Below are 24,424 nucleotides of genomic sequence, written 5' to 3' on the forward strand. Positions count from 1 at the left end.
AAGTCAGGGAACTGAATCTGTCTCTCAAAATTACTTGTGAGGAGAAAGTAGGAGATTAGAAGTTGGACACTAACAACATGAGAAAGGGGTTAGAAAAAAGGTTTAAGTTGCTAGAGGTGGTACCTATATACAGAGGAAAACCACCATTTTCTCCTGCCCTATTTTGTTTAAATTCCCTGTGGAAAACTTGTGGAGAATGAACCAATATAGAATATCAGGTGGATAAGAATAACTGACAAGAATGAATCAGAAGCTTTTACTCCCTTCATTCACTTATACAAGTCCCAGATGTTTCCCATATCTTGATACTGTGATTTTCTTTTGTACTAAGAAGTAGAAAATTTTGTTTTTCATCAAAATATGCATCCCAAGACTTGGGAAGTCATATTTTACTCTATCTATCTATCTATCTATCTATCTATCTATCTATCTATCTATCAATCCTCTGACTATACTTATGGCTGGCCCATTCACAGATTTTCTAAACAATACAGAATTTACTGAAAAAACTGTGCTTTCTTACTGAATGGAACTGTATCCCTCAGCAGGCTCTCATTAACCACTGTAAGGTATCTGTGTCCAGCTGGAGATGAGATAATTTGATTTATTTCACTCAACTAGGATCAAAGATTTGCATTAGTTTGTGACAGTTCTACTCACTAGATGCCATGTTTTTAGGGCATGTTAGTTATACAGAGAAAGGGTTTCATTTTAGCAGATTCATACATACATATAACATATTTGCATCATTTTCACCTCATCATCCTGCTGTCCTTCCCTTACCTTCTTTTCGTCTTCTATAATTGTACCTTTTCTATTTTCAAGCCTAGATGTCACCTTTTTAAACTCTTTTATTACAATGTGTAAGTAATATCTATCATGCCACTTATGATATGAATTTATTCTTCAATTTTACTATTTTTTAAGGGTGGTAAAAGCAAATTTAGAAAGAAAAAAGGAAAACTAAAGTACAATGTTCTTTCTTAAGTATCAAGTTTTCAATAAGCGAGTACTCACTAAAAAAGAAAGAAAAATCTTCAAGTCTTGTATCAACAGCAATGTTCTAATAATCTTTTCTAATTTCTAGTCTATAAACAAAATCTAGACTGGAATCATCTGAAATAACTCACTAGTGTAGATAGAGTCTGGATTAAAAGCCTACCCACATTTAGGATGTAGATACCTGGCTAGGGAGTGCTGGGAGGGAAGCACCTTCCCTTTCAGACTGCATTTGGGTGTTTGGCTTGGGTGTACGCAGTCATCAAAGGGACTGTGTCATGAAAAGAAATGGAAACAAACAAATCACAATACCAAAAAGAAAGAAAAAAATTGCACAAACCACACTTTCACAGTCATCTATTTATACTAGCACATTCTGGGAAAATCACTCAAAAACCTGTTACTAATCATTTAAACCTTAGGCTGTTGATATTTTCCTGCTTTGCTAGCCAAACAGTCATGTACAGCAGCCAGAGGGTTAAAGAGCCAGATTTCCTGTCCCATACTGTGGCTTTGTGTGAGCAATATGGAGGACCTCATCCTCCCTTCAGAGGCTCCTGTTGAACACAAAGGGGTCCAACCAGGCAAAAATATGTGCAGCCTTCTGGGACAGATTTGCTCCGGAAGGGCTTCTGAGTTGGCTCTGCAGTGAATTAAGCTGTCCAGACCTGCTGTTCCACAGAGGCCAAGATTGCCTCTCTGTGAGCCTTGCTGTCCAGCCAGCAGACCGTACAAAGCCTGCTTGCTTCTGCAGGTCCAGACACCCCACAGACCTAGGAAGAGGTCTTTGTGTGGCTTCAAGAAATACAATACACAATCTAATATAAATTAGATGATTTGGAACTTGGCAGACCAAAGACAAACATTTCAGTTTTCACATTGAAATAAAATAAGTGAAACACAACAGCAAGCTAGATGGTCTCTGAGATTTATCTATAGAAGACAATAGGATTTTCTATTACCTAATTAAAAGGAAAATTGTCGCTCTTAAAAGGCAGATTGTCTCTCCAGTGGCCTAACATTGTGCTTTGTTATTTTAATGGAATATTTATGATATGATGATTGTGTGTATTATATTATATGGCATAATAATAAATACATGAGGAAGGTTCCATGTCAAGCAACCAATAGTGTAAAAATTCATGATTTTCATTTTCTCTAGGCTCTATCCTTTGACTCATTTTCATCCATGTATAATTAAGAAAATAAGGTCAAAAATCTTGAAAGTAGGCAATACTTTATGGACAATTATCGATATATTTTATACTTCATAAAAATCAAAATTCAAATTCAATTTGAAAAGAAATCCACCCACATGATCTTCTTCTGTAAAAGTCCTCATTGAGAATCTGGACTTTGAAAATCTAGTCTGCTGGAGTAAGAGAAGGCAGAAACTTATATAATCAAGGAAGAGAAAAGTGCACGGTCCAGTTCATACACAAGTTATGGCTGAGGACTACTCATACTAATATCCATAATTCAGCCATCGCAAATAGAAATTTGAAGATAGCCTTGTAGCAGCAAGACATGTGATGTGTCTTTGCCACTTGAACATCATACCCTGCTTGTTTAGAAATCAGGCTGAACCAAATCAATATGTGCTGTCAGAGTTATAGCTCAGAGATCTGGAAGAGGTGACCTTTGACTCGGGATTAACATAAACCACCATGGGTCTTTGGAGTCAGTCTCAAAAACTTAGATTCCATCATGCCCCTAATTATCATGTTTCCTGTGAAGAAAGGAGTACTGTTTAAAATGTTTGATAATCTGACAAGGCCATAAGGCTTAATGGAATCAATGATTACACACAGATGGACGATTAACTCTCGAGGTTTAACGTTAAAAAAAAAAAAGTAACTGTGCTGGATTGCTACTTAATGGAATTACACTGCCCATATGGAAAAGAACTATACCCTAAATACCCAGAATGATGGAACAGGTGGTAGAATGTGGGCAAGACTGCTTGGAATGCACAAAAGCATTCTGAACTTGTAACTGCCAGAAGGATTCCTGGAGAAAGAGAGATAGAGAGAGAGAGAGAGAGAGGGAATTTTTGAAACCGTGTTAACTTTCCTACATTTTAGAAATATGAATTGCAAAAAGTAATTGGAAAATTGAAACCCAAAGTATAGATTTTTCTGGTGGGTTATTTTTTTTCAACTATCTTTTGGAAAGCTGCACACTAGGCCTGTCTGAAATGGAGGCAATGTTGTAATGTGTGGGTTGTTTACCTCCAACATAAACTCAGTGAGACTCTATCTGGTTTAATAACAGTTATATCCTTCAAAAAATATCACTAGGGGAAGGAGATTAAAACTACTAGCTAAAGGAAGGCTTGGGCATTATTTCTGGCTTTCATCTTCTTTAATAGGGTTTCATATCCACACTTCCATGGATAAACAAGAGCTGCAAATGTGACCATGCTGGCAGCATATGAATACTTGTGAGTATTTACATATAAATAAGCAAATGATAAGGTAATATAATTCCAATTAAGAAACTACTATTGACAGAAGGTAATTTATTTCTGATTTTTTCACTCCAGTTTATCAGGATTTTTATATTAAAAATTAATAACTTTTTAAATCCCAGGGACTCTGCTTTCCATGGACCTAGAGGGGTGAGGGGGCAGAATTAGGAAGATCTTGGTAATAATATCTTGGTAGGAAACTGACATTGAACATTTAGTATAAGAACCAATTGCTTTACATGCATCATTTCATTACATTCTGAATATGTCCCTTTGTGTTATTTCCCTATTTTACTGAAGAGAAATTTGACTTAAATTTGACACTTACTTAAAGTGTCCTAGACTCACAGAGATAGTAATTGAGAAAGTTGTGACTAACTGAAAAAAGGGATTGGTGGTATCTGAGTCCCTTCCCACATAACTATTTTCAGTGCCTCTTTAACATGATCTCTCCCTGATTCTGTGTTACTTCTCTAGTTTTGAACCTTTTTGGGCACTCTTGGACTCCCTTTTCATCTGATATCTTCCAAAAACCTTATAGATGAACACTGTCTGCTAGACTCTAGAAGGACCTTTGGAAAAGTCATCAAGATGGAAGGAAAAATAGAGCACCTCAAAATAAGTGTGAAGAAGCTTCATAATATTGTTTCTCTTCCATAAAGTTCTGGATTCTCTTTTATACTTTGAAATAGTAAATGTTAAATTCTTTACTTTTTTTTTTGTTTTTCTGCCTCTCTTTCTTTGATGCTTTAAACATATTCTTGTTAAGTCCACTGGGTAATTCAATAAAACTCTGTCTTTGGAGTTGAGGCCTTTGGGAGATAACCAGTTGATTAGGGTGGAGTCTTCATGAATGGGAGCAGTTGCCTATATGAGAACAAACATGAGAAATATGATCTCTCTCAATCATGTGAGAACACTTCCAGAAGACAACTATTAAAAAACCAGGAGGAGAGTCCTCACCAAGCTGCTGCCTTGATCTTTGCAACCTTGTACTATGCAACCTCTAGAATTATGAGAAAGAAATGTTTACTCTTTAGGCCATTCTATCTAAGGTGTATTCATTACAGAAATCCAAGCTAAGACAATTTTGAAAAAATAGGAAAGGATTATCTTGGTTAAATCAGTCATTACATTTTGTTACATAATTTTAGTAATTAATACTTACAGATCTCTGTTATGATTCTATCATAAAAATTGAACACACTGTTTACTCTAAAAATAATCTTGACATAGTCACATAAACCAATTGGTTTACTACATGTATAAATACATCTTCTTTTAGCAGTTTGCTTCTTAGCTTTCCATATGCTTAGGACTTTTATGCATTTTGGTATTTATATTACCAAAATAATTTTTCAGACTTTATCTCTTCTCAGAGAAATTTTAGATAAACAGTGAAAACACTTCTGGCCCTGTGAGAAGGCCTCCTCCCAGTTTTAATGTTTTATTTTCTGCTAATTACTTGTGAACTCTGATATGCTCTGGGCTTCTATTTCTTTCTTAACATATTTATCCTGATTATATCATGAAAATTATGAAAGAAATTAAGCATCAAATATGTGAAATTTCTAGAAAAACATGAATAGCATGTATGTTGCTGAAAACAGGAACTATGCCCCCCCCCCAATCCTGCACAGCATAGATGTCCAGCTGGGCTGGAGAAAAAGAAGATACTACCTGTGCAAAGAGATTGTAAAATTTTGAGGGAAAAATGTAGACCTTATTGTGGGGACACAAGAGATGTTGGCTTTAAGAATGTATACAAAGATACAATTAATATGACAGTATATCTAGCAATGAAAGGCAGATATTTTAGGTGGAAAATATGTAAGCAGTTTCTTTTGCAGTTGCATTGTTAGTATAGTATCTTTTATTATTGTGGAGTATTTTAATAGAAAATAAAGACTATTTGAATCAGATGAATCTAAAAACATATTTTCTTATGTGATTATCAAACTTATTCTGTGCCTATGTTGATTTCTTTGATTTAGAGTTCTTAAATTGTCTGGATATCAGTCATAATCTCTCTTCTTACTTGTTGTTGAGACACAATAACCAATACCCACAACTTAAAGGAAGAAGGGTTCATTTTGGCTTACTTTCAGTCCATGGTCAGCCACCTCCCAAGAAGAAACAGCATGACAGAGGAATAGCTGCTCATCTCATGCCAGACAGGAGGCAGAAGGTGAAGGGAGGAGCTGAGGAGGAAGATACACTCTTCCAGGCTATGTTCCCACTGACCCACCTCTTCTGACCAAGTCCCACCTGCTAACATCACATTTAGCTCTAAACTGCTCATGGACTAATCCACCAATGAGTATAGTGTTCTGATGGTCACTTGCCAAAAGCCCCGCCTATCATTGCATGAGGCTTTGGAGGACATCTAGATATCTCTCTTTTTAAATTAGCTTCCAGTTTGATGTAAAATAATTCTCCTATGCTCCAATAAACAGCCTACTGCTTTGGTGATATGCAGTAAGGAAGACATGTTGATGGAGACTAGTGCTGAATTATGGCTTCATTTTTTTAGCAATAAAAGATAGCAAGAAATAGATACACTTTTAATAAAATATCTAGAATCACTATGAGATATCCTTAAAATAATTAATATATAATCAAATTGGAGATACTTTATTAAATGTCCTACTGGTTGTTTTCAAATAGCAAGTGTGTTTTATTAACTTTTGATGTGGTTTTGACTAGTAAGTAATGCAGTGATTGAAAATTAAACATTAAATAAAAAGGATTAAATAAGGTCACTATTATATCACAATATTTAATACAAGGTTTACTAGTAAGGAAGACTTTTTTTTTTGTTTTGTTTTTTTTGTTTGTTTTTGGTATCAGGGACCGAACTTAGGACCTTGCGCTTGTGAGGCAGATGGTGGAACCACTGAGCCTGGAGTTAAGCTTTCTGTATTCATAGCTCCTTCATTAAATTCTAGTAACCTTACTTTAGCAAGTTACTTAATCTTCTAAGCTAACAGTTTTCTCAATCGGCAAAAACACTGCCTTTCCTCACTGGATTACTTGAGGATTCAGTAAAATATATATAACTCCCTTTCCACAGTGCCTGGGTAGAGGATGTGTTCAATATACACTAGCCATTAATATATCAGTGGAAAATACAAATTCAGGAATAAATTATTTGGAACCCTTCTACTTTCCAATATCATCAAGCTCCGTAATCCCTAATTCAACTCATAGTCTCAGGGTATAACAATAATTATTCTACGTTAATGTGTTATACATAATGTACACTATATAATTGCACATTTTCATTTCCTCACCTATATGTAAGTATATGCCTTATATACACCTTATACCTAATATAGATACATAAAGTATATATGTACATATATGACATGTGCATATTATGTTTGTATTTCACAAGGTATCTAGTACATACTATTTCTTATACAATGTATATATACTATATAAGGTATACATAAATTTTATGAGATTTAAAGTAAATACACTTTATCCACGCCACATGCTGCCCTAGTAATGTGGCATCACAAGATTGTAAACTTTTTGGGCTAGAGATTTAGCTCAGTGATTTGGCTGCCTGCTGTGCAAGTGCAAGGACCCGAGTTCAATCCCTGGTACCAAAAAAAAAAAAGACTGTAAACTTTTAACATTATCATGCAATTTTTAGCGTATTTTTCAAGACTCAATTACACAGTGCTTGAGCACAGTCTGTGTATGAAACAACACAAGACTGTGTAGGGGAGGGTGCAGTATGATGCTAACTTTTCCTCCTGTGCCTATCCCCATAGTCAAATGGAGACCTGCATGTATCCAACATCACACTCACTTGTGTGACTTGATAGTAAAACACAGCATTACCAGTAAGTGTTTCAGCCTACCTACACAGAGCCCAGTGTGCCTGTGAAGACAGGAACTTACAGTAATTAGGCAGACACATTTTTTTTTTATTAAACTTGGGCTTGTATTACTTCATAGAATAATTTAATAAGTTAAAATATTTTAAAAAGAAGTTTTGTTATTTATATACATTAACTATATTATATATTTTATACGTGGCCCAAGACAGTTCCTCTTCATGCAATACAGCCCAAGCAAGCCAAACAGTTGGACACTCATGGATGTGTATCAAATATTTGTATATAAATAAATTTTACAAAATACTATTATTGATTATCATTCACTGTACATAATACTTAGCTATATTTTAAAGGACTTCACATGTTTTCACTCTTTTAATCCATACAAGAGTCCCACAAAAGGAAATTAAAGCACATAGGAAATGCCTTGTCTGAGCTGGCAGACCAAAAGCCCTTCACCATTCTGACCTTTGGTTATGTTATACCTGTAATATTATTTCCTGCCTGGAAAAATCAAATTCATCTTTCAAGACCTGATCCAAACACTACTTGCTTTCAACAGGAAGAATTCAGTTCATCCTCATTTATGCCCCCAAAAGTTTGTTCAAAGACTGATACAAAGTCATGCATGTCTCACTTAATGACAGGACCACATTCTGAGAATCAGGTCAATAGGTGATAGCATCGTTTTGCTAGTATCATAGAATACATGTGCTTATAACACATGCCTATAATTCCAGCAGTTGGGAGGCTGAGGCAGAAGGATCATAAGTTTAAGGCTAGCCTGGGCTACATGGTGAGGCCAAGACTAGCCTAAACTACATGGCGAGACTTAGCTCAAAATAAAACAAAGCCAGAATACATGTGAACATCATATCATACTTACACAAAATAAGATGACTAGACAGTATAAGCTACAGGGACCACCATCATACACACAGTGTGTCACAGAGCAAAACATCATACAGCAGATATCACACATTACACAGTACATATTGGATTTTACAATGATCAACTATCGCCCTAAACACACTGAACACAACAGTCTTACTCATTTTTACAACTAGGACAGTGCCTGGCAAGGCATAGGCTCTCTATAAAATATTTTGAAATTGCATTAAAAGTTGAAGAAAATGAAATGTAAAAAATTTTAGTACTTAGGATCAGTAGAAGAACAATTTTAAACATCTAAAACAATACAAAGTGCTTTGACCATGTTTCCTATCATTTCTATTAAAAATACATACTCAATTTTACAGATCCTCCAAAAAGCGAACCTTTATCAAAAGCATCCTTCCAGGTAAATGTCAAGCATACCTGATTTTCAGAAAATGGGAATCTGGGTTCAATGGCTCAAATCTGATCATAATATCTCAGGAGCATCTCGAGGGTCCCCTCACTCTTGTCTCCAGCAGGCGGCGAAGGGCGGTGCGGCGCAGCTTGCTGAGCTCCTCGGCCACAGGGCAGTACTGGGCCTGCTCCTCCCTGCCGCTCGGGTAGGTCTGCTGGATGAACTACGCCAGCGGCTTAGCCAGGTCCACCTCCGAGGTCTTTTTCAGCTGCATCGAGATGAACGTGGTGAGCACCACGGCCATCGTTTGGGCCAGAAAGACGGCAGAACAGCGAAGAGAGCCGAGGAGCTCAGGGTACCGGGAGGCGGACCAGCGGACCGACGGGCTGACAGACATGTGCTTGGCCTGCGCTTCGGATCTCAATCTGCACTGATATTGATCTAAATGCTTCTCAAATACCATTTTGTTTAATATTTTTGTCTCTTTTCCCTCTATTTTATCATGATTGAGCAAAGAGAATGCTGGATTATCTATAACTTCACTAAGACAGCCAGGAAGAGTACACTGACATAAAGTTAGATGTGAGATGATAAGTGGAACAATTCAGTTCCTGAATCCCAGAAGACCATGGTGCATAGTCACAGCAAGCATGAACATTGCTGCCATGTGATTTACCAAAGTTCTAACAACCATGCTGAATGACAGCTTCCCACCATACTTAGCCATAAGTACATCACATGTGTTCCTAATTTCAGAGAGCTGAGTTAGGAAGCAATGAAGAGAATAGAAGTAAAAAAATACAGAAAATTATTTCTAGATTATGAATCTATTTATAATTTCTATGCAAATTATCTCATAAAATAAAGGATAACAATACTAGTTTCTCTTGAATTAGTTGTGAATTTTATTATATCCCTTCTATATCTTGATAAATCTCTAAACTAGAATTCATTTGCCTTCTAGTTTAAGAATGTTTAAAGTTGGCTCATTATTCATCATGCTCTATGATAGTTGACTTGATGATATTTAAAGTTTGGAGATTTCTTATATTTTTCTTTTGTGATTTGAGAAAAAAATTATACTCATTCTTAATGGAATTTTATCCTCTTACAAAAATGAATAAATGAAGGTACCAAACTCTTGTAGTTGAAAAATAATTGTCTTCATTCCAGTAAATTTCAATTTTTATTCAATTTACTGTTTTGTAATTTGCATTGCTACACTGTAGAAAAGATCACTGGACTTCCAGGAAGATGGAAGAATGGGAAGCTGCAGAGAAACAGCCTCTCCAATATTTGGAATCTAGATGCTGGAATACAGCAGTGTGAGGAAGAGAGAAGGAGGGAAGTGGATCTCTAGGACCCAGGAAAGATCTGAAATGAGAATTAGAGATGGCAGGGAGAGTGAAGAGAGGAATCAGTGTAGAGGAGGGAAGTGGCAAGGGGCACTTTCTCCCTGCGTCCCTGCTTATGGTATGGGAGAGGCAGCTCAAGCCTGCAACCCCAGAGGCAACCTGAGTGGCCTCCATGGAGAGACATATCAGTGAGACAGAGCAGTGGTCACTGTGGACTGCAGTGGGTGGTGAGTTATTCAGATTCAGATCCTCCCTTCAGGAAAGGGTGATTGGCTGATTGCTATTTTTGAAAGGGATGAATGGAAGTCAGAGTACAGAACAGCTATGAGGTTGGCTCCATCAAGAGGCTCCAAGTGTCAGAATTAGGTGTAACCAAGTTTAGTTCAGCAGGAGGTCAGGGAGCCAAGTTCAAGCTGGTAAGAGTCACTTGGAGTGTTGAGGGCTGAAAAACTAGAGTCCTAGCATCACAACCAAAAATCAGAAGCAGCCTGAACTTCAGTGGAACTGAAGGCCCAGCTTTACTGGGATTATCTACCACCACCATAATTCCACAACTGGCTTGCTAGGATCAATCAACATGGATCAGGGCTCTGTCTGCCCCTCTGTCAACCAATGAGATCAGAGATACATCTTGGAGTGGACATTTTGTTTCTATTTTTCTTCCTATATTTGGTTTTAAAAGATATTTTTTAAATTTTTATTTTCTATTTTTTCTCTATTTCTTGATTGTTTCTCCTTGTTTTTACATGAGTGAGAACACTACTTTTATTTTTTTGATTTTTGTTTTCTTTGTTCTGTTCTTGTTTCTGTTTCTTCTTTCTTTTTTTCCCTCATGTTTTCTTTACCAGTTCCCAAACTTGTGTAATCTTCCCTTGTCTTCCACCCTTGCTTCTAATCCCTTTCCCTTCTTATATTTCACTATTTCCCCCCTAAAACCTTCTACATTTTCTTCCCTGAGGGTAAAATTACCATATTGATGGAATATTTACTGTACACAATTTTCTGGTTTGTTTTAGATTTGGTTATATAACTACTAATCCTGTTTATACAGTTACAGGTGGCACATTAATAGTTACCACAATTTGTCATCTTCTAGGGTGTGTTTAATGCTATTGTTATTACTGATTATACTACTTTAACCAAAGTGATATAATTGTTCTTCCTTATATGCCAAGACTGAAATTGCCTGAGGGTCAGAAACAATACTATAGGCCAATGCCAAAGAAACAGGGGCTAGGTCAAATAGGTAGCAACTTCTCATCCCCCTTAAATTGAAGAAGTAGACCCTTGAAACAGAAACAGAATTGAAAGCCAAATACACCTGGAAGACATCTTTGAGAAATAATCATTTCCTAAGGATAATAAAGATACCTACCATAAACAATTTATAAGCATCAATGCAGAAAAAAAAAATGAGAAAAGCTGGAAGCCAGGTGCAATCCCAGACTTCCAGTTCTCCAAAGGCAAAGCCAGGGAGCAATAAGGTGGAACAATTTGAAAGTCTCAAACCTGGACTCTCTGAAGGGTAGCAGCAGAAGCAACAAAACAAATGAATGAAGCTCTTGAAAAAATCAAATCAGAAATAATTTCTTAGGTGACATTAGAGATGATAGCCATAATGAAGGGCATGTTAATAAATGTAGAGAAAATAGAGATAAAAAATAGAATAGCTTAGGAAAATGATGGAAACCATGAATGCCAAACATAGGAAAGAAATGGTATACATGAAACAGATTCAATCAGATATTTAGGAGATTAAAAATTCTATTAAAATATACCCAGCAGAATGAACCAATGTGAGGACAGAATACCAGATCTAAAAGATAGGATTTTTATTAGCAATCTTGAAGAGAAAAATTTCTTAAAAATATCAAGAGACTGCAAAGAATCAATTCAACAGCTGCTAGATGGTGCAAAGAAGAATAGCATAAGAATGATTGGAATCATTGAAAGCAGGAGCTAGTGCAAATGACATAAAAAACCTGTTTACAGAAGTAATGGCAGAAAACTTCCCAATAATGGAAAAAGAATTTGACATACAGATACATGAGGCATATAGAACTCCAATTAGCCATGATAAAAAAAAATCTACCCCATGGGCTACAGCAGTCATGATTCCAGAAATTCAACACAAGAACTGAATATTAAAAGCTATTAAAAGAAACAAATCATTTATAAAGGAAAGTCCACCAGAATTATAGCAGACTTCACAATATAAACCCTTAAGTCAAGGAGAGGTTGGAGTGAAATATTTCAAGCTCTAAAAGAAAACAACCTCTAACCCAGATCAATGTAAGCTAAAAACCTCTTTTAAAATTAATGGATAAATAAAATAGTTTCATGATAAAGAACAACTGAAGAAATTCATGACTGCCAAACCAGCACTCCAATATGTTCTGAAGGACATTCTAGAGAGAGATAATGGAGACTACAATTCTCTGAACCCCAATAGAATGAATCTACCAGATAAGGCAAGTAAATAAATAGAAGGGAAAGAAAGGAAACCAACAACAGAAAAATAATATGACAAGGATAAGTCAATACATATCATTTATAATCATCAATGTAACTGATCTCAATTCACCAATCAAAAGAAACAGACTGGCAGAATGTATTAAGAAACAAGATCCAACAATATGCTGCATATAAGAAAAACATTTAACTAAAAAAAAATTCATAGACTGAAACTCAAAGGATGGAAAACAATACTCCATGTAATAGGAACCCAGAAAAAAGCAGAAGTAGCTATTCTATTTGCAGAAAAAGTGAATTTCAACCCAAGACTGATCAAGAAAGACAAAGAAGATCACTACATTCTTGTTAAGGGAATGATGCAAGAGGAAGAGAAAACAATCATAAATATATATGCTTCCAGTACCAGTGCATCTAATTATATGAAACAAATATTAATGTACATGAAAAATCAAATAAGCAATTGTAATGGTGGACCTCAATACCCCACTGTCACAAATAGATCAACTAGACAAAAAAAATCACAGAAATATCAGAACTGAACCAATTTTTTTTACACAAATTTACTTAGTAGGTGTCTCCAGAGTGCTCCAGCCCACAACATGAGAATATATATTCTTCTCAGCTGTACATGGGATGTTCTCCAAAACAAACCACATGCTAGCTTGTAGAACATGCTTGCATAAATGCAAAGGAATTGCAATTTTCCCATGCATATTATCAGACCATAGAGCAATGAAATTGGAATTAATGGCAAAAGAAACCACAAAAACTTCATAAGCACATGGAAATTAAATAATACCATACTGAAAAACCAATTGGTCACAGATGAAATTAAAGAGGAAATCAGTTTCTACAATTAAACAATAATGCTGATATAATATACCAGGACTTTTGGGAGGCAAGTAAAGCAGTCCTATGAAGGAAATTTATTTCAGTAAATTCCCACATCAGAAAAACATAAGAAACTCAAATAAATAACCTAGTGTTGGACCTCATGATTCTAGAAAAAGAGGAATAAGTCAAGGCCAAAGCTCATAAAAGGGAGGAAAATTGTAAAGATCAGAGCAGAAATTAATGCAATTGAGACTAAGAAAACAAAGAATCAATGAATCAAACAGTTGATTCTTTAAAGATTAAATAAAATTGACAAACCTTTAGCCAACTTTATCAAAAAAGGAAAGAAAATTCTCAAATCCATGCAATTAGGAATGAAAAGGGTGAAATCAAAATGCATGCTGCAGAAATCCAGATCATTAATACTTACTTTGAGAACCTGTATTCTAGTACGTTGGAAAACATAAAAGAACTGGAAAGATTCCTAGATACATATGAATTACCAAACCTGAATCAAGAAGATATAAAGTTTCTAAATAACACAGTATCAGCCAATGAAATTGATAATATAATTAAAAACCTACCAACAAAGAAGAGCTCAGGTCTTTAAGGATTCATTGCTGAATTCTACAAGAAATTTGGAGATGTAATGCTGCTACTTCTCAAACTCTTTAATAAAATTGAAAGGGAATCAATACTCTGAAACTCATTTCAGGAAACAAGCATTACCCTGATATCAGAACCAGAGAACAATTCAATCAAAAATAAAGAGCTACAGGCCAATTTCTCTAATGAACATAGACACAAAAATCCTCAATAAGATACTGGCAAACAGAATACAGCAAATCATGAAGAAGATTATATACCATGACTAAGTAGGATTCATCACAGAGATGCAGAGATGGTTCAAAATATGTTAATCAATAAATGTAATACAGCATATTAATAAAGCCAAAGACAAAATCTACACAATCATCTCAGTAGATACAGAAAAGGCAACTGACAAAGTCCAAACCCATTCATGATAAAAACACTACAAAAAATTGGAATAGATGATTTTTATCTCAATCTGATAAAAGTAACCTATGACAAACCAACAGCCAACATCGTACTAAATGGTCAAAACCTGAAAGCTTTCACTCTAAAATCAGTAACAAGACAAGACTATCTCTGTCACACCACTCCTATTCAATACAGTTTGGGAAACATTAGCCAGAGTAATTAAACAAGAGAAAGAAATAAAAGGAATGAGGACAAGAAAGGAAGAAGTTAAATTATTATTATTTGTGAATGAGAAGATACTCTACATAGAAGACTCACAAAACTTCACCAAAAGATTCCTAGATTTAATAATCAAAATCAGTAGCCTAGCTGGATATGAAGTCAAAACTCAAAAATTAATAGCATTTCTGTACACAAACTCACAGAGAGAAATTAGGGAAACCACACCTTTTACATTGGCATCTCAAAGAATGAAATACTTAGGAATCAACCTAACAAAGGAAGTAAAAGACCTTTATATTGAAAACTACAGTACTCTGAAAAAGGAGATTGAAGAGGATATCAAAAAAATGGAAAGATATCCCTTGTTCTTGGGTGGGAAGAACCAATATAGTGAAAATGGCCATACTCCCAAAAGTGTTATACAGATTTAATGCAATACAGATCAAAATACCAATAGTGTATCTCACAGAATTATAGAAAATACTTCTAAAATTAATTTGGAACCAGATGAGAGAATTGGAATAGCAAAAGCAATTCTGGGCAACAAAGACAAGTCAGGGGGCATCACAATCCTTGACTTGAAACTATACTACAAAACTACAGTGATTAAAAACAGCAGTGTTCTGGCCAAAAACCCCCCCCCAAAACAAAAAAACAGACCAAAGGATCAATGGAACAGACTAGAAGATGGGGAAACAACTCCAAAGACACTCAGCCACCTTATCATTGACAAAGGGGCCAAACACCATGACTGGAAGAAAGGTAGCTTCTTTAATAAATGGTGTCAGAAAAACTGGCTTTCCACATGCCAAAGATTAAAACAACCCATATCTTTCACCATCACTACACTAAAATTTAAATGAATCAAAGATCTAAATATTAAAACAGTAACACTAAATCTGCTGGAAGATAGAATTGGTAGAACTCTTGAAGACATCGGTATAGGCAAAAACTTTATGAACAAAACCTTATTCACATGAGAAATATCACAAAGAATCAACTGGGAGCCCATTGTATTACAAAGATTTTTCACAGCAAAAGAACTCACCAACAGAGTGAAGGCATAACCCACAGAGTGGGAAAAAATTTTTCTAGCTGTTCCTCAGACAAAGGACTAATATTTAGAATATATAAAGAACTAAGAAAACCTCAGATTCCCCAAAATTAAAGACTCAATGAACATCTAAAATGCATAGACAGTTCTCAGATGAAGAAGTAAAAAGGGCAAAAAAATATATGGAAAAATGCTCAACATCATTGGTCATTTGAAAGATACAAATTAAAACAACACTGAGATTCCATCTTACTCCCAAAAGAATTACTATTATCAAGAAATCAACCAATAAAAGGCAGAGGAGCAGAGGCCCCCTCAGCACTGAGGAGGTGAGCTGTGCAGGTGCCAGCAGCACAACCCCCCGCCATTGAAATGAGAAGACATGTAAACAAGTCTCAAAACCAGACTTCCACATCACCTAAAGCAACCCCAAAGGGAAATGAGATAGAACAATCTGATATACTCAACCACCTGGATTCCAAGAACTGGTAACAAAAAAGTATGTGGACAAAATGAAATCAGAAATAATTTCTCAGATATCAGCAGAGATTGTGCCCATAGTGCAAGTCATGATTAATAAATCTAGAGAGCACACAGATAAAAAAATAGAGGAGCTGAGGAACATGACAGAATTCCAACACAGGAAACAAATGGAATCCATAAAACAGATACTAACAGATTTTTCAGGAGATTAAAAACTCCATTGCAAGTTTATGCAGCAAAATGAGCCAATGTGAGGATAGAATTTCAGATATAGAAAATAAGATTGCAAATAGTGACCAGGAAAAGAAAAATTTCTTTAAAATAGTAAGGGACCATGAGAAATCGATCCAGCAGCTGCTAGATGATGAAAAGAATAACATGAGACTGATTAGAGTCAATGAAGAAACAGGAGAGAGTGCAGATGACATAAAGAAAAAAGTTCACAGAAGTGATGGCAGAAAACTGCCCAAGTCGGGGAAAAGAACTTGACATGCACATAAGTGAGGCATATAGGATGCCAACTAGCCTTGACCAAAAATAATCTACACATAATCATATAATAGTTAAGATTCCAGAAACCCAACAGAAGAAGAAAATTTTACAAGCCGTTAGAGAAAAGAAACAAATCACATACAAAGGAAAGCCCATTGAAATCACAGCCGACTTCTGAACACAAACCCTCAAGTCAAGAAGACCTTGGAGTGACAATATGATATTTCAAGCCCTAAAGGAAAACAGCATCCATCCCAAATTGATGTACCCTCCAAAACTATCTTTCAAAATTGATTTCAAGGAAGATACTTTCAAAAAGACACTTTCTTGACAAAGAACACCTTAGGAACTTCATGAATACCAAACCAGCACTCCAAAAAATTTTAGACAATATCCTAGGAAAAGACAATGAGGATCAGAACCCCAGGAAGGGCAGCAAATGAATCCATTGGGCTCGACAAGAAATTAAACACAAAAAGGGAGAATCCAACAAAAAGAAAAAGTCATGACAATGATAAGTCAATATGTATTAGTTATAACCATCAATGTTAATGGTCTCAATGCACCAATCAAAAGAAATAGACTGGCAGAATGTGTCAAGAAGCAAGATTCAACACTGTGGTGCATACAAGAAGCACACTTAATTCAAAAAGAAACTCATAGACTGAAAGTTACAGTGTGGAAAACAATTCTTCATGCAACAAAAACCTGAAAAAAAAGCAGGAGTAGCTATCCTCTTTGCAGATCAAGTGGATTTTAAACTAACTCTGATTAAGAGAAACAAAGAAGGACACTACATCTTTGTAAAGGGAAAAATCCAAGAGGAAGAGATGACAGTTACATATATATATGCACCAAACACTAGTGCACCCAGCTATATAAAACAAATACTAACAAACTTGAAAAATCAAATAAGCACTACTATAATAGTAATGGGGGACCTCAATAACCCATTGTCACAAATACATAGATCAACTAGACAATAAATAAACAACGAAATACCTGAAATCAATAAAAGTCTTGAACAAATGAATTTAGAAGAGGTTTACAGACTGTTCCATCCCACAAAATCAGAATACACATTCTTTTTAGCTGCAGATGGGTCGTTCTCTAAAATAGACCACATGGTTGCTCATAGAACATGTTTAAGTAACTGCAAAGGAATTGAAGTTATCCCCTGTATATTATCAGTCCATAGTGTGATGAAATTGGAGATCAATACAAAAGAAACCACAAGAACTTCATAAACACATGGAAACTGCACAATACACTTCTGAATAATCAATGGGTCACAGAGGAAATTGAAGAAGAAATCAGACAGTTCCTACAATTAGATGACAATGACAATACATCAGATCAGAATCTATGGGACACAATGAAAGCAGTCTTACAAGGGAAATTCATAGCAGTGAATACTCACAAGAAAAACAGAGCAAGCTCAATTACACAACCAGATGCTGAACCTCAAGCTTCTAGAAAAAGAGCAGGATAAACCCAAAGCTCACACAAGGGAAGAAATTGTAAAGATCAGAGCAGAAACGAAAGCAATGGAGCCTAAGAGAACAATGCAAATACTCAATGAAGCCAAGAATTGGTTCTTCAAAAGAATAAACAAAATTGACAAACACTTAGCAAATCTAATCAGAAAAAGGAAAGTAAAGGCCCAAATCCATGCAATTAGGAATGAAAAGAATTTAATTACCAAGGACCCAGCAGAAATCCAGAGGATCATCAATACCTACTTCAAGAACCTATACGCCAATAAGATGGAAAACACAGAAGAAATGGACAGATTTCTAGATACATATGAATTACCAAAGTTGAACAAAGAAGACCTAAAAATTCTGAACAACCCAAAATCAATCAATGAAATTGAAAATGTAGTTAAAAGCTTACCAACTAGGAGAAGCTGGGGTCCTGTTAGCTTCATAGCCAGATTCTATAAGACATTTAGAGATGAACTACTGCCACTACTGTTTAAACTTTTCAATGAAATTGAAAGGGAAGCAATACTTCCAAGTTTATTCATGGAAGCAAGCATCACCTTGATCCCCAAAGCAGAGAAAAACCAACTGAAAAGGAGAACTATAGGCAAATCTCACCAATGAACATAGATGGAAAAATTCTTAAGATACTGGCAAATAGAATGTAGAACATCATCAAGAAGATAGTGCACCCTGACCAAGTGGGATTCATTGCAGGGATGAGGGGATAGTTCAAATAAGCAAATCAGTAAATTTAATACACTATATCAATAGAGCAAAGGACAAAAACCATATGATCATCTCAATACATGCAGAAAAAGCATTTGACAAAATCCAACATGCATTTATGATAAAAAGCCCTACAAGAAATTGGAATAGATGGTCTCTACTTCAATATGATAAAAGCCATCTATGAAAAACCAACAGCCAATATCATACTAAATGGGCAAAAACTGAAATCCTTCACACTAAAATCAGGAACAAGACAAGGATGTCTACTATCACCACTCTTGTTCAATATAGTCTTGGAAACATTAGCTGCAGCAATTAGACAAGAGAAAGTAATAAAAGGAATAAAGATAAGAAGTGAAGAAGTCAAATGGTCATTATTTGCAGATAACATGATACTTTATATAGAAGACCCCAAGAACTCCACCAAAAGTCTTCTAGACTTAATAACCAAATTCAGTAAAGTAGCTGGATACAAGATCAACACATAAAAATCAATACGTTTCCTCTACATGTACAACAAATTCACTGAGAGAGAAATAGGGCAAACAATTCCTTTGAGAATAACATCCAAAAAACTGAAATAGCTAGGAATCAACCTAACAAAAAAAAATCAAAGACCCCTTCTCTGAAAACTATAGCACTCTGAAAAGAGAGATTGAAGACTATATCAGAAAATCAAAAGACATCCCTTGCTCTTGGGTAGGAAGAATCAACGTAGTGAAAATGACCATGCTTCCAAAACTGCTATATAGATTCAGCGCAATCCCAGTTGAACTTCCAGCAATTGAATTTCTCATGGACCTTGAGAAAACAATCCAAAAATTCATTTGGAATAAGAAGAGACCTAGAATAGCAACAGCAGTTCTAAGCAACACAAACATGCTGGGGGGGGGGGGATCACAACCCCCAACTTGAAACTATACTCTGACTATACTCTGAAGCTACTGTGATAAAAACAGCATGGTACTGGCAAAGAAACAGACCCAAGGACCAGTGGAACAGATTAGAAGATGCAGAAATAACTCCAGACACACTCAGCCACCTCATCTTTGACAAAGGAGCCAAACACCCTCACTGGTGGAAAGATAACCTCTTTAACAAATGGTGCTGGAAAAATTGGGTTTCAACTTGCCAAAGATTAAAACTAGACCTATGTTTCTCATCATGCACTAAACTAAAATCGAAACGTATTAAAGATCTAAACAGTAAAATAGAAATGCTGGACCAACTGGAACAGAGGTTAAGTTGAATTCTTGAAAACATTGATGTACGAAAAGATTTTATGAAAAAAACCTCAGTTGCCCATGAACTAGCACAAACAATCAACAAGTGGGATCTCTTCCTATTAAAAAGCTTCAGCACAGCAAGAGAATCCACCAGCAGTGTGAAGAGACAACCCACAATGTGGGAAAAAATTTTCACATTCTGTTCCTCAGACAAAGGTCTACTATCTCGAATCTATAAAGAACTTAAAAATATCAGACCTCCAAAATTTAAAGACCCAATCCAAAAATGGGAATCTGAAAGGAACAGACATCTCTCAGAAAAAGAAGTAGAAATAACAAGTAAACATATGAAAAAATGTTTAGCATCACTAGTCATCTGAGAGATGTAAATGAAAACAACACTGAGATTCCACTCACCCCAGGAAGAATGGCTGCTATCATGAAATCAACTAGTAACAATTTCTGGGGGTTCTGTGGGGAAAAAGGAACCCTGCTCCACTGCTGTTGGGAGTGTAGACTGGTGCAACCACTGTGGAAATCAGTATGGAGATACCTCAAAGATGTAGGACTGGAAGTCCTATATGACCCAGCTATTCCATCGGTGGGTATCTTCCCCAAAGAATTAAAAGAATCATAGCACAGTGATATATGTGTGCCCATATTAGTAGCAGCACAACTGGTAATAGCTAAAACTTGGAAGCAGTCTAATTGCCCATTAACGGGAGACTGGATAAAGACAACGTGGGTTTTTTTTTTTTTTTTTAAATAAAATCAAGTAGTACTCAGCCATAAAAAATGAGAAATTAGAGATATTTATATCTAAATGGATGCACATTGATGTGATACTCTTAAGTGAAATAAATAGGAAGCACATCTGTAAATACCAAATAGTTTTAGTAGTATCAGAAACTGAAAGTGTAAACAAGGACTAAAAGGTAAAATAGATAATGTGAAATGGGAGAAAAAGGGGCAAAGATGAAGGGGAAGAGGGAGGGGCAGGGGAAAGGAAAGAAGGAAATGGAATTAATATGAGAAAATGGAATCAAAGTCTTTGTAAATAGGTAAAGACGGAGGGGTTGAAGGGAGGCCAGGGGAATGGAGAAAAAATAAGAATCAAGAGAGATTATGTAAAGGTGCAAATTTCCAATATGAATGTAACTTTATTGTATACCTAAAATGTACAAATGAAATTAATAAAAAAGAAATTAACCAATAACAAATGCTGGCAGGGCAGTAAGGAGAAAAGAGCCCTTCTCCACTGTTGGTGTTAGTGTAAATGGGTAGAACCAATATGGAAATCAGTATGGAGATTCCTCACAAATCTAAAACTAGATGTTCTATTTGACCAGCTCTTCCCCTTCTTGGTATTCTCCTGAAAGAATTAATAGCATCATACCACAGTGATATATGGATAGCCATGTTTATAGTTGCACAGTAGTGCATAATAGCTAAATCTTGAAAATAGCCCAAACACCAATCAGCCAATTAATGGATAAAGAAGATATGGGTTTTTTTTTTAATATACAATGAAGTCCTACTCTGACTTGAAAGATAAATGAGATATTTCTAGGTAATGGGTGTACTGTGAGACCATACTCTTAAGTGAAATAAATCAGACACATATGTAAATATTACATGATTCCTTTGGTGTGAGAAACCAAAAGTGTAAATAAGAATCAAAATGAATAATAGAGATTGTAAAATAGTGAAAAAATGTTCAAATGGGAAGGGGAACTGGATGAGGAAATTGGGAAAGGAAGGAAGGGAAAAAGAAAAAAAATCAGAATATAAGGAAAAATTTAAACAAAGCTTTTATAAATAAGGAGGGGAAGGAGGGTTGAATAGAAGGGAGGAAAAAGGGGAAAAATGAATCAAAATATATCGTGTACAGGTACAAATTCCATATGATGAATGTTATCATTATGCATATCTGAAATGTACCAGTAAAATCAATTAACTAAACAAAAGAAAAGATTGCTAATAATTAATAATATCCATTTTACTTTTTCTCTTCTTTCTGGGCAAACCGCTAAACTACATTTTATGACTAGGGATATGTAATCAGTTTTTGGCAATAAATGTAGCTGAAATGGAAAGTATTACTTCAAGACCTGGTCCACAAAAATATCTCACATATCGTCTGTTATTTTCTTCCTCTTCCATAGCAATTCTGGGAACCTGCTAATTTTAGAGGCAATTTTAGAAGAAACTTGTGTTTCTGAAGGACTGTTTAGACCAGTTTCTACCCCTACTTCTCCCCTCTTGCTGAACCAATGCCATTGGACTGTTGGGTGAGTGAGCAATGAAATGGTATCATGTTTCATCACTGAGACTTCAGGATTTGTTACTGAAGCCTAGCTTAACCTAATTAGTAAAATCTGACCCAGTGCTGAACATGAAATAGAAAGTAGTTCCAAATTTGACAGAGAGAAATTTTACTGCAAATATCCCTCAGGTCTATAAATCTTGGATTATACTCAGTTGCTTTCCATATCCCAGTGGTGAGTCATTAAATCTTCAGTGTTCTGATTTGTTCAGGTGACCCCAATCTGAATTTGAATGTGGTTTTAGGCACCTTCCACATGGAAGGAGATCCTCACCAAGTTTAGCAAAGCAGTCTTGTGATTCACAGCTTGTCTTTTGAGAAGAATGAAGAAAATGATGTCATTTATCATGGGTAATTTGAATACAGCTCACACTATCAATCTCATTGACAATCTTCTCAACAACCCAAAGTCCAAGCTGCGGCTGGAAACTGTCCAGGCAGTAAGCATCAGGACGCTGTGGCCAGGCTTGCTACAACACCTGCTCTGAAGTCAGATGTACCATCTGCAGTGAAGGGAACCCACTTCATGAAAAGGCATCCTATAGTGCAGCAGCGTTACAATATGCAAGTAATCAGGGACATGTGGATGTCCCCAGTGGACTCACCCCTTTGTTCAGATCAATTTTACTATTATAGGAACAATTTATCTTTTCCTTCACAACATGTGTAGAAAATCCTGTTGGCAAAGCAAAATGTCCACATTCCTAAAATATAAGAAGTTTAAAGATAAAAGTAAATTCATTATTCACTGGTTTTCTCAGTTGAACAGAGGCTTAGAGAAGTATTATTCTTTAGTGTCCACTACTGGAGAAAAAAAAAATAAGGGCATATTTTTAGTTTCAATTGATTCAGTAGCCTTATTTGTGCTGTTTTCTTCTTTTAAAAAAGACAGAAACAAAATCAAACAAAAAAACCTGCCTCTCCCCTGTTCCTGGCTCTACTTTGAACTCTAAAAATATCTATTTTCCATTTGTAACTTGACCTTTTACCTTAGAACGCTTTGTTAAGGAATTACTGCCACTCACCTCAATATGAGCCTATTACAGTAGCCTAATCCATTAGTCACCATGATTGGTCCAGGAATTGCTACATAGCCCAAGTTTAGCCATTTAAAGTCCTTCCCTAGATTTGTCAAATTTGACCTAAGGGAATAGATTTTTATATTTCTGGTCATGAAGCTTAGCTTCTGTCAGCTCAAAAAGTTGAGGCTAGCAGACAGACATTCTCTTGGAAAAGGAAATGAAGACTTGTCAATATTTCAGTTTCTTTTACATGAGGTAGCCTTCCATCTTTTCTGCCTTTCCTGTAGTTTGATTATTTGAACTATATATTTAGCCACATGAGCCAATACATTTCTTTGTTGTTCAAGTTTAGGATGGATTTAATCTTGAAGTCTTAATACAACCTTTGAAGTTATTTTTAACTAACTTTGTTGTGGAATGATTTAAATAAATAAGCTGAAAAACACTTGAAGTGTACATTTCATTGAGCATGATTAGTTTATATAACGATGTAATTCTCAGAGAATTAAAATATAGAAAATATCTAACATCCCCAAATGTTCCATTGTTCACCTATCCATTCAATCTGTTCCCCAACTCCCAGGCATGAGGCAACTACTGACCTACTAGATTCCGTCACTATACATTAGATTTGCCTTTTCTAGAGTTCCATATAAATGAAACCCCCACCACCATCTCTCTTTTTCTCTCTCTCTTTCTTTCTGTATTTGGGCTTAGCACTTGGCATGTTTTTGAGTTCCACTGATCATCAGTTATTTCTTTGTGTGGCTAAGTAATATTCATTTTATTGTATATCATGATTTGTTTATCCATTTACCTATTGATGAACATTTGGATTGTTTCCATGCTTTGGTTAGTTTGGATCAAGTTGCTTTGAACATTAGTTTACAAATCTTTGTGGGTAAATATCTAGAAACAGAATTTCTGGGTCATGAAGGATACAGTAATGGTTATCTGTACAAATGATAATTAACTTTTTATGATCTTATTAGATAATTAAATGAATCTGATGCTGGAAAAGCAGAGTGGAAGAAAAGGGAAAAAAGAATTGAAATGTATTATATACATGTACCAATTTCCTACAGTGAATGTAATCACTATGTATT

This window comes from Heterocephalus glaber, unplaced genomic scaffold (assembly GCF_053883595.1).
Source record: "Heterocephalus glaber isolate CG9 unplaced genomic scaffold, H.glaber_assembly_v1.0 deba00001454, whole genome shotgun sequence".
Classification (NCBI taxonomy): domain Eukaryota; kingdom Metazoa; phylum Chordata; class Mammalia; order Rodentia; family Bathyergidae; genus Heterocephalus; species Heterocephalus glaber.